At 40.4% G+C, this 10,104-nt stretch overlaps 1 protein-coding gene across 1 annotated transcript in view; it reads left to right on the top strand.

Moving 5' to 3' along the window:
* Nucleotides 1–445: 445 nt before the first annotated feature.
* The window catches only part of svila (supervillin a), a 94,877-nt gene continuing 85,218 nt past the window's right edge, over nucleotides 446–10,104 (top strand). The window contains exon 1 of the mRNA XM_021320807.2: nucleotides 446–576. The gene's annotated coding sequence lies outside the window, so the exon portion shown is untranslated. The remainder of the gene's footprint in view (nucleotides 577–10,104) is intronic.

Here is a 10,104-nt window from a genome sequence, read left to right as displayed (position 1 = left end):
CAGTTTTCTCAGCAGCAAAGTGAAACGTAATGGAAGCAAGCAGATAAACACCAAGTTGAAAATATAAAAACAAACAAAGCATTTACAATAAACTGTACAGAAAGGTCAAATTTTAAATATTAGAAAAAATACTATAGGCTACAATTATTCATCATTAAAAAAAGCATACAAATAAAGAAATGTGCTAAATGTGTGTATATTTCTGCAAAAGAATACCAACAGATTATTTACAATGTTGTTTTTATTGCAGTATCTAAGAAATGAGATATCATGAGTATGTATGTGATTAATATGATTTTTGTCAGTTTTGTGAAAAACGCAGGGACATGAATGATCTTCATAGATCACCGTGTTCAGTGGTTTTTTTCTGAGAAGCTTTTTATTTTGAAGGTCCATCCCAGAAGCGATTGTTTGTTAGTTACTGTGAGCTTGAAAGAGGGTGTGAGGACTTCACAGCTGCTGGGCTGTGCCGTGAGTTTGTGTGTGAGTGGTTGTGCGTATGCGTATTGTCCGTTTGCTGCAAGGGGTTAGTGGTTCAACCTTCAGAAGCAAGTTCTTTCAACCAAGATAGAGTCGGTAAGTCTAACAAACTGTTTGAGCGCGTGAGTTTTCTAAAGTGCTTTTTGGGACGCTGGAAAACATCATAAATAATTTTTCAACTCCAAACTGGGTTTGTAACATCGACGGAAATGTCTAGGGAGAGGTTGGAAGTCACTATACTGGATAATTTTTAACCAGAAATAATTGCTGTTCAGGTTCATTAATGCAAACCTGCTGCGGTCGGTCGATTTCGCGTCGCGCAGAAACTTTAAATATCGGAGCACGCGCTGCTTTTTATTTTATTTATTTATTTTTTAATCATGACGACGCGTAACGGTACACAATTTACTGCAGGTGTGCCCCTGAATTGCAGGGAACGTTTAGAGACAGGTCCAGCTAAAACTGTAAAAAATGCAATTATTATCTCTGCGTTTGGACAATATTTGAAACTAGACTGGAGGTTTAATGTCTCTACTTTAATGCCTCAACGCAGGTAAGAGGTGCAGGTGTATTATGTTACCATGTGCATGGAACCCAACAAAACAGAAAAAATTACACATTATGTGGAAATTAATTAAGGAATTGTCTTACATTCGTTGCAGAAAATGAATTTCAGACGGGACAACAATTTTATTTAGAAGCCAAACTATGCAATGCCTCCATCTATTGTCTAATGCTTATCCAAGTCATTAGGGTCATTAGGGCAACAGATCCCGGAGGGAAATGCAGACATCCCTCTCCCCAGCGACATCCTGCTGGGATCCCAAGGCGTTCCCAGACAGACAGGATGTATAGTCCCTCCAGCGAGTTCTGGGTCATCCTAGGGGTCTCCCCTAAGTGAGAAGTGCCAAGAAAACCCCCAATGGGAGGTGACCAGGGGCATCCTGATCTGATACCCAAACAAGCTCCTTTCAATAGCCCCTTTTCCAGTGAAAGCCCCAGGATTTGAAGCCCACTTGAACAGTGTCAGAGGGACTTTAATATCAGAATATACTTTATATTCGTAATATTTTATTTTTTGCAATATTATCAGTATATTTTCGCACCCTTTGGCTTCATAAAAATAATTATAATAATCTAACCTGGCCCTATTACTCCAGGACTAAGATACTTCTGCAAACCATGAATATTCTGTAAATGTCCCCCCTTAATTGTCATAATATGACGTTTTCCTCATAACATTACCACTTGTCTTTTTTTTACTTTATTCTCCTATGACTTTTTTCCACATATTAGTAATTTTGTCTCTTTAATATTTCCCCAAAAAGTCTGTTGCTAATCTGTGTCTATACCAGATCTTAAAAGTTTCTCACAGTTTTATGAAATAATCAAGATCACAATGTTTAGATTTAACCAATTGATTTTTTTTATATTCATAACACATACACATGTATATATTTCTCTCACCCGTTTATCTATCTATCTATCTATCTATCTATCTATCTATCTATCTATCTATCTATCTATCTATCTATCTATCTATCTATCTCTTTAGAATACTTCAAAATCTATATATGCACATAGATCAAGGGTCTAATGTGGAGAAGCAATGGCTCTACCAGCTCCACCTCATAGAGCTCCTCACCCTATCTCAAAGGCTGAGGCCAGCCACCCTCCAGAGGAAGCTCATTTCGGCCGCCTGTATCCGTGGGTCTTGTACTTTTGCCCATAATTCATATCTGGACAGAAGATTCTACTTAACATATTACCAATCAAAATGTTGCTGTCATAAAAGTGCAAACTTGCTTCTGCTAGCCATCTAGCTTGAAATTTTAGGAGAAAACGGTAAAACGAAATTGAAATGGAAACAAATCTGAGTCTGCTGGCTAATTCAGTGCATTGCAGGATGAGTATTGGAGTAGCTAGAAAATGTGCTCTACACAAACTATATTGTATAAAATATAATGATGCATAAAATGTTAAAGCATATGCTAGCTGTGGCCCATGAGCCTTGAGTCCAACATGCCTGTTTCTTGCTTGCCAGTGTACACTTTGCAGCATGCTGTAAGTCTTTGCAACAAAAATATTTAGTGAATTACAAGGTTTCAAGATTAGATGTCGCTCATTAGCTGCTTTTCAATTGCAAGCCCCAGGATTGAAAGCCCCAGACTTCGGTTAAATAATATAAAGCACAGCTTCTCTCTCCCTGCGCAGGGACCCCAGTGGTGTGACTGAGACTGTGATCTGCCTCAGTCATGAGTATGTTTCTGCCTCAGTCATGTTGAGAATGACAAGGGGGATTTTAAAGTGCAATACTGGAAACGTTTGATCGCTGTAAAGTTATTTATATAGGTAGGATATACGCACAGGGCAGATTTGGCTCTTCCTCCACTTTCTCTACCCCGGAAGAAAGCAGAGAGCCTACCTTGAGACACACACACACACACACACACACACACACACACACACATGGTGGTTTGACCAGCAGCTGGTGCGCTCTAGAGACAAAAATTTCAATGTGAGGCAAAGCCTCGCTAAATTTGTTGAATTTAATTAAATACAGTGCTCCCATCTGCATCTAGAAAGCTGAAGTGTATCTTTTCTACAGACGTGGTTCATGGTTTGTAAATAGTACAATAGTTCAGTCCACCAACTTAGGTTTACCTGAAAAGTCAGTGGGAGTCTGTTTTCCTGTGTACAAGGAAAATAAAAGGGCTCCATACTTTGTGTTCTTGCTCCATTTCTTTGGGAAGTGCACAAGGAGGTAAATTAACAGCCATTCCTCCTTCCCCAATCCCTGATGATTTAAGGTCACTGAACCATGAGGGATTGTGACAACACTTCAGAATTTGTGCTTGATCTTTCTAATGGCCACAAAGCAGACACAGCCTGCTGAATGACATGACATTTGGACTGTTCTAGACCATATTTTTCCTTAAAACCTCTACCCTAATACGTTCAATGTGACAATGGTTTAATTTTTTTTAATAATCAGATGACTATATGATGACATTAAATCATAGTCATATCTGAGCTAATTAATCACTGTATGATAAAATTACTTGGAAGCGTACACTTTTTTTCACATTTTGTGAAAACATTTTATGCCCACTTTAAGTTACAGTTGTGGGTTTTAAATGCATAATGTTACTTGGAAAAATTGGAGAAAACAGGTGTGTCCAGGTCATCTGGAGATGGCAGTGTTTCTTTTTTTCCTTGTTCTATTCCCTTACTCTAAAGGGTGCTTGCAAATATGTACAAACTGATCAGTATGTCATCTCCCAAAGCCGAATCAGCGCCCCTCCGCTTCCAGTCTCAAACCTGATTTTAGCTCACAGATTTCCCCAAAATGAATGTTAAACAGATCAACACGTAGCAATCACACTTGTAGATGTGTATAATCTGTCTTGTTATCCACAAAACTAACATTAAGTAGGAAGGAACAATGGGGTGAGATATCCTCTAGCGGCTATGTTGTCTTTTTAAATTTGTTTCCAGTTGCCATCCATCCATCCATCCATCCATCTTCTTCCGCTTATCCGGGGTCGGGTCGCGGGGGTAGCAGCTTCAGCAGGGAGGCCCAGACGTCCCTCTCCCCGGTCACTTGGGCCAGGTCCTCCGGGGGAACCCCAAGGCGTTCCCAGGCCAGCAGAGAGACATAGTCCCTCCAGTGTGTCCTGGGTCTCCCTCTGGGTCTCCTCCCGGTGGGACGTGCCCGGAACACCTCTCCAGGGAGGCGTCCAGGAGGCATCCTGACCAGATGCCCGGACCACCTCAACTGGCTCCTCTCGACGTGGAGGAGCAGTGACTCTACTCTGAGTCCTCCCCGGATGACTAAGATCCTCACCCCTATCTCTAAGGGAGAGCCCAGACACACTACAGTGAAAACTAATTTCGGCCGCTTGTATCCGGGATTTCGTTCTTTCGGTCATGACCCAAAGCTCATGACCATAGATGAGGATAGGAACGTAGATCGACCGGTAAATCGAGAGCTTTGCCTTTTGGCTCAGCTCTGTCTTCACCACAACAGACTGGTACAACGCCCGCTTCACAGCAGACACCGCACCGATCCGCCTGTCGATCTCCCGCTCCATCTTGTATCCACTTGCCTCATTCAGAAACGATAATATTGGTTTTCATAAAGGACAGAGTGTAGGAGTGTGTTGTGTATTCCACAACTGCTCTGGTAGGTATCCTTGCTGGTTGTTCACATTAGCAAGCACCAATATTGATTATTGAAAATCATTATTGGTGTATCCAAGGGATGTCATCTTGGGGCGGTGTGATGGTGGTTGCATGCACTAACCACCAACCTGCATATAATGGGCGGGGCCTAAAGTATGTAAGCTGTCTTCCATAGCTGCATACAGAAAAGGAGAATTATTAGCTGCTGCTCGCAGAAGAGTGAGTGCTGCCACCCTCACAGCTCTGAGGGTATTTCACAAACATATTTTAGCTTGTTCTGCAGGTGGTTGCAATGCGGTCTCTGTCCACTGGCAGGAGTGTGTTCACCTGGTCACACGCATAAGTGGCTGTCAGTCATAGCGGGAACACAAAATTGTAGTGGTATATCCAGGCAGAGGTAGAAATGACAGTGTTGTGAAAATAAGATAACTTTGTTTCTATAAGAAAGGTAACTTTAAATGACTTCTGCTATGACCGACGTTATTTAGAAAATAAATTGGATATAATAACGTGTCCGTCTGTGCCTGAAGACTGAAGTCTCTAAACAAAAAGACGCCTCAAAAAATGAATCGCTTGGCTAAATGTGTGCAAAAGGCTTATCTTTCATAATAATCAAAATTACTTTAAATTATCAGATGCATATCCAGGTCACCAGGTGACACATCTGTTCAATTATGCTGAGGTTGTTGCTCATACACCCCTTCATGTATCCAGACAACAGTGTCTACATGCTCCTAATTACTCCTAGTTTCTCTGATGAAAAAAATCATTATGGTGTCTTAGCTGTAGTTTTCCTCTTGAGTTACATTTTAGCAGAAGTCAATTAAGCTGCCCCCTAATGGTGACCTACTTCGTTTTCTATGTAATACATTTATTTTCCTTCTAAACCAGTCCACTAACTGGTCAGCTAGAGTGGAAATCTTATTGTTATTTCAAAATATATAATTGAGAAAGGTTCATAGTGGTAAGATGAAGCCTTTAAAAACATTACTTTAAAAATAACTTAGAAATTGTTATCATTTTTGTGTAGGCATTTTGTGACATTAGCACCTCCATATGGTAAGGGCAAAAAGCATCATGCCTGCTGCCAATAGATGCACCGCTATTTCCTTCTGTGTAGTAGAAGCATCATCTTATTGCAAGTGTGGTGTAAAAATTTATTAGATGCTAATCAAATATTTTTTGATCCTTAATTACCATTTCTAGTTCCTAGTTCCATTTGTAGTAATGGAAATGATAAAGAATGTAGGGGAACTTCATAAAGAACCACAGTTGCCTCCATTTTTTTAGTCCTTAAAATTGCATGTGAGCAGTTAAAGCTACTTTTAATAGCTTCTTTTGTATAATTTTCCATCCACACAGTACCACAGTTATAATATGACCAAGCTCTGTGATGGGCAAATGTACAAACACTCCTGAATCGATTCAATTTCCTGCAGCTCTGAATCAATTTCGATTAGCTTGATTCAATCTGTTCTTACAATAATCAAAGTCGCTCAACTGTGTTTCAAAATACATATGTATTTTATATTTTTCTCTTGACATTAAACACAAATTGCAAAGTGCAGACTTGTAAATTGGACAGTTTAGACCTGGGGTCTAAACAAGTAAAATATTGCAGTTCACTGCAATTTGCATAAAAGCATTTTCTCTTAAAGGTATACTATGCAACCGGGGTTGATTTTCCAGCGAGGCTCCCCCCAGAGGGCGAAAGTAAAAGTGCACTGTCATAAAGATGCTCAGCTGTTCTGGTTTCTCCGTCAAGTCAGGCGTGGTTGTTTTGAGCTTAGCAGACAGGCGAACGCAACGAAAAGTGGAAAAAACGGCAGTACAAACAATGACTAACACAGTGAAAGTATGAACATCAAGCTTCCCGCAGCGCTATCTTGGCAAGGCAGCCGCCGCCTCGCCAAGCCGCGGCCGCCACCTCGCCAGTTTTATTATTATTATTATTATTATTATTATTATTATTATTATTATTATTATGTTGGCGAGACGCCACCGCCTCGCCAAGCCGTCTCGCCAACATAAAAGATAAATAAAAATAAAATAATAATAATAATAATAATATAATAAAACTCGATATGCTTGCATGTTTATTTGACGTTAACACGCGGTTCTTTGTTGTTGCTTTCGCGCGTGCATATAGTGAATGGCAGGGCAAAAACACATGGAGTTCTCGCCGTAAAGTGAGACTTCTGTGGGTGCGGGCCGTGAGCTCTTGCAATTGCAAGTGCGGTATTTCCCCCACAGACCCCCAGGGCGGCCGAGAAAACCTTTGTTCGACCTGAAATGACTCATTTAATCATCCAAAACGGTATGGAACACATTAATTAACTGAAAAATGTTGCATAGTATGCCTTTAAGCGCCAAAAAATATACTGCCAACTAAAAACAAAGTAAATTAAACATTCAAGTGTAATAGTCTTTTCACTTCCAACTAATTGTGAAATCCTTGTGAAGGAAATGAATTCATTGACATGATCTGAGTTTAGGCAGCTTCTTTTTGCAGTGATATTGTCACCTGCCATTGAAAATACCCTCGCCGATGCAATACTGGTCCCTGGGACACAAAGATAATGCTTTGCAAGGCGAGCCAGCAGTGGATACTCCCTTTCATTTGACCTCCACCTGATCAAAGGATTCTCATTCAGCCCAGCAGGATTTTCAGCTTTGTATCTTCTGACTTCATCTTCAGCCCTTATTGCTGGAGTTTTTTGTCCCGGGTCCTGTACTGTTGGTGAGTAGACTGTCCCAAGGCGAGAGGTGCTCCAAGATGCTGGATTTCTTGAGCTTCTTGGGCAAAGTTGCTTCTTCCATAACATCAGCTCCTATATTGCCGTCATCATTTTGTTGTTGAATGGGACAGGACAAAAAACTGAGATAGAAAATAATTCAACTCTTAAATTAATCAATTCCTAGATCAATTCCTTCTAATCCAATCTTTTGATCATAAATGAAAACATTAACTAAAACTATTTCTAAATACTTACATCACATGCAGCAGTGGCAGCCTCAGTCTGGAGCCTGGAGAAGGTGTCATTTTGCTCTGCAGCAGACGGGTATGGAAGGAGAGTATGAGTGAGGATAAACACAGGATGGAATATGTGTCGGTGACTATTACTAAAAAAAGGCACATAGAAAAGACACAAACATTAAATGCTTAAAGATAACTTGTCCCCAATTTATTCTTCACAGCAGCCTTTAAGTCCCTCACTACAGCGCTGTCTTCAAGGCTGGGGGTGAAGGCATCCTGAAGCAGGGTGTGAAGGGGGGCGATGACAGAGTTGGTTGCTTGTCCTCCGACATTACTAGTGTAGCTTCTTCCATCGGTTTCAACACCTGGACCAAATCTTAGGCAAGTGTTACATCCTCCTCTGTTAAGATGCACAAATCTTTTTCATTCCTGTGCATGTCTTGTGAAAGGAGAGTAACAGAGATGGCTGTTGCTCTATCAGCCCCCATTTCTGTATGGTTCCCGTCAACATATCGGCTACATTTGCAGCGGTGTGACTGAAGGTAACCTCGGTGGTCTGTAGCTCATGAGACGTGAGGCGGCACTCATTATCAACGTAGTGGGAAGTCACCGTCATGTAGGACTGAGTTGACAACGATGTCCATTTCACAAGTTATGCCGACTCTCTTTAACTGCATTTTCATTTGAATGTTGTTTTTCACTTGTGCGTATATTATGGAGATAATTGTTTCAGTCAGATGTTTGCGTTGCACCATAATGTAGCGTGGTTCGAGCACATGAACGAGCCACTTGAAGCCTTTATTTTCCACTATGGCATAAATCTGCACTCAAAGTTGGAATAGCCTGTTATCGTAATGGCCCGCGAAGAATATGCATATAATGCTAGTGAGTCCCCTCAATTTCTTTTGTTTAGCTCCGGAAGGTTTGTTGTCGGATGTTAGCATAGCATGATATCCTGTCTGGTGCATTCTGAGATTTGTAGTGTTTCTACAATAACTGACCTCCGCTTGGCAGATCTTGCAAACCACTTTGGTTTTATCCAGCACATTCTCTTTAGTTGTTTTCAATTCAAAATGGTTCCAGACGTCAGCCTTAAGTTGAGACGGCTTGCTGAGCTACCTGAGTTGTCCATTTTGCATTTGTACATGCCTGCTCTTGAATGTCAATGTAACGTCACACATTAAAACCATTAAAACTATTAAAACCAATCGATCTCATTCCCTACACATTGATTTAGCAAAATTTAAATGGAATCGATCCGACATCAATTAAATAGATTTTCCTATGCAGCCCTACTCATGTCCTGGATTATACTGTCTCCTAAGAAATAATAATTTTTACTCCTTTTTGGTTGCAATATAAAGAATATCTGATAAGTGGTCATCAGATGGGATGGACAGGTGTTTATGTGTAGCTTCATATAAGATTCTAAAATTGTCTAATGACTTATTTAGTAACTCCAGGTCTTACAAATAACAATTTTAGTGGTGCATCATACTTCTTTGTGTACTCTAATTTCTGTTTAGAGAATTTTATGTATTGTGTTAGTTTGAACAAACTTACTAAGACTATGAGCTTATGGCCCTGATCTAAGTTATGGTTCACAATACTTGGTGTTGTCTGAGTGAATCCACCACAGAGTACTGACTTACAGCACATTTTATTGTGCGTTGCCATGGCCTCCACCTCATGTGTTCCAGAGTAGAAAACTAGCAGCAGAGTTTGGTTACATAAGCCCTCTGGGTGTTGCATCATTACTTTGGGGCCCTGAGCTGTGGCTGGGGCTATAGAGGGGCCCATTTGGATAAATCTGTCCTGCTGCGAGACGTGGCTTCATTCTCCAGAAAAATTAAGCTCGCGCCACCTGTAGCATCACCTGACACTTTTGTCATTGGTTTGTTGCACCTCACTTGGGTGTGCTTGGTTTTCATGATGTCAGACTTGGTATTTAAAACTGAAATGATTTACACTTCTCAAGATCAACCTCATCTCTTAAACTTAACGCCAGTAAATCATCCACCCAAAATACTAAACATACCTTTGAAAACTTTGTGGGCCATAGTCGATTTGCAGCTAAAAGTCATCTGTCTGCCATAATCAGAAGATTTAGAGTAATGTTCTGCATTCTGGGATTACTAGGATCTGGAACCTTTTAAGAATATCACTGTAAAACATGAAAAGCTAGGAATAGTTTGCTTTTATGTGGTTGTGTCCTTCCTTCAGTCTATATTCACAAAAAATTCAATCACCGCCTACAGAAAACCATTCCTCTGAGTTTTTCGGCCACCATGAAAACCCCCTTAGATCTGCACATTTAAGACTCTGTGTGGCCTGTTTTTTTTTTTTTTTTTTTTTTTTTTTTTTTTTTCTCTCAGTTCTCCTTAAATCATAATGTGCATTCACCGAATATCTAATAACGGCAAACCGTATAATGGGGCAGTTTCAAGTTTTGGTTAAGCACA

Source organism: Fundulus heteroclitus, chromosome 21, assembly GCF_011125445.2.
Source record: "Fundulus heteroclitus isolate FHET01 chromosome 21, MU-UCD_Fhet_4.1, whole genome shotgun sequence".
NCBI classification, from domain to species: domain Eukaryota; kingdom Metazoa; phylum Chordata; class Actinopteri; order Cyprinodontiformes; family Fundulidae; genus Fundulus; species Fundulus heteroclitus.
The sequence above is the reverse complement of the archived record's forward strand: the minus strand, read 5'-3'. Positions and strand labels throughout refer to the sequence as shown.